The following is a 2,469-nucleotide window of genomic DNA, read 5'->3' on the forward strand; positions in this document are numbered from 1 at the left end:
CCATTTATTAAATTATTCCCTCCAATCTGTTTGATGATTTTCATTACTCACACTCAACTGAAATATTAAGGCCTTGAAAAGCCCTTCACTATACTTCAAAATGCAGGGAAGAAATGTCTGAAAAAAAAGACATTGCAAAAAACGCAGAGAATTGGGAATGCTCAGGTCAAACTCTCCAAAGAATTTGATTTTTTATTATTATTTTTTTATTTCCTCATATGTGTTAACGTCATACAATGGCAAACCACACAAAGACAGTCCTCAGATTAACAGACTAGGATGGCGATTGTAGCAGATTCAGTCAAAATGTTCTTTAAAAATGTACTTTCAAATCGCTAAAAACTAAGGAGAAGAAAACAATGCTTCTTTCTTAAAAATAAATAAATAATTAAAAGGTAATTAAATTAGCTACATTTATATATTTATTTACCCTTTTTTTTTCAGATGAACAGAAATGTGAGGTTTTGTTTTCATAAATTAATTTATATAATATAAAAAAATTAAATAAAATGCAGTGACAGAATGAGTCATCAGACTAAAAATCAACTAGGATGAGGATTGTAACAGATTCAGTCACATTGTCGTTAAAAGGTACATATTTAAAATGACTAAGGAGTAGATAGCGATGCTTAATTCTTACATTACATAAAATAAAAAAGAACATATATAAAACAAATTAAATTAAATTAAATTAAAAGGTAATTAATTTACCTGAGTTTAAATATTTAACCATGTTTCCAGATGTACAGAAATGTGAGTTATATATAATTTAAATATTATTTAAAAAAACTATATTAAACTATATTAAAATATATAATTTAAATATTATTTAAAAAACTCAATTTCCATACATCTGGAAACAACTAAGATGGAGATTGAAGCAGATTAAGTCACATTTAGTAACTAAAAAGGTACCTATTTTAAATTATTAATAACTAAGGAGAAGCATGCAAGCAATGCTTAATTCCTAAAAAGAAAAAAAATAGAATGCAATGCCACATGATTGCATGGGTTAAATTTGCACTAAGCAGCCAGGTGTCTTGGGGCAACGTGCCAATTCAGATCCCTGTTCTGCCAACTTCTTGTTGACAACATTAATGCCGATCATTTAAATGTGACATGTTCTCAACAAGAGCAAATTGAATTTGTGGCACACTCAAACAAACGTGCCTTCAGGGGTTGTGAGTCTGCTATTGTGCCTTCCCTCAAGGCAAAAGGGAAAACGAATCTCCATGACCTCTCGCTTTCTCTGTCTTTCTCTCACTCTCCCCTGAGGAATAGCAGCATGGATCATCCCCACAGTGTTGTGCAGATTCTATTTAGCAGTCGCTCTGTCTTCCTCCATTGTCTCCACATTTCACTCTTTAACAGGGGCTCGGAAAATTTCCCCCTCGTGGCTCTGTAAAACATTATCCCCCAAGGCCTCTTTCGATACAGAAACAAGTCCAGCTGACCCTCAAATAAACAAACAGAATGCTGGAGCGCTGGGTCGGAGCGCAGATTCATAAATGGACTCTGGGATCAGACAGGCCAGTATGTTTGGCAAGGGAATATTATTATAACCCTGTAAATCAAAATAAACTAGAGCATTTCACCCAACCATGCTTAGCTCCAAATAAGGGTCAGATTTGAACTAATATTACTCATGTAAAAGTCCAGAGGGGTTTATAGCGAGCTTAATTATGTGAGCTTAATATATGTCGTGATGCTTGAATGATGTCTGACCGTTTTATACTAAAGCAATAAGCCACAAGAGATGTGTGTTACAAGTAAGGGGTGTTCATACACTGTGTGTTCTATAACATTTTAAAATGCAATTTATTCTTGTGATGGCAAAGCTGAATTTTCAGCATCATTACTCCAGTCTTCAGTGTCACATGGTCCTTGAGAAATCATTCTAATATGCTAATTTGGTGCTTTTTCTTATCAATGTTGAAAACAGCAGTGCTGCTTTTTGTGGAAGCAATGATGCATTTGTAAGGACTCTTTGATGAATAGAAAGTTAACAAAAAATGCCCCTGCAGATAATTCCTTTTTTAAAAAGGTAATTACAGTAATTAAATAGGCTCAGAAATTCACAATAATACACAGACTTGAGTGGCTTAATGGTTTTATAAAATAGTGGCAACAGCAATATGACAAAAGACACCAATGTTCAAAAAATTGTCATTTTACAGCAGTTTCATACAATCAGAATTCAGAATAATAAACTTGAACACACACACACACACACACACTCACACACACACACACACACACACACACACACACACACACACACAAAGAATGTACAAATCCACTTTATACCTAGTGCCTTTTTTAAAGCTATTTACTGGCATGTGGTTAAGGCCTATGGTTGGTTTTGAACTAAGTGGATTTAGTTCTTCTCCAGAATGGTTAGATGGGGAGAGTCTGTGAGAGCCTTATCAGACCCTCATGCAGAGTTTTTGTGGCTGGGTAGAGTCCAAC

The sequence above is a fragment of the Sinocyclocheilus anshuiensis genome, unplaced genomic scaffold, assembly GCF_001515605.1.
Source record: "Sinocyclocheilus anshuiensis isolate Anshui unplaced genomic scaffold, SAMN03320099.WGS_v1.1 scaffold1640, whole genome shotgun sequence".
Classification (NCBI taxonomy): domain Eukaryota; kingdom Metazoa; phylum Chordata; class Actinopteri; order Cypriniformes; family Cyprinidae; genus Sinocyclocheilus; species Sinocyclocheilus anshuiensis.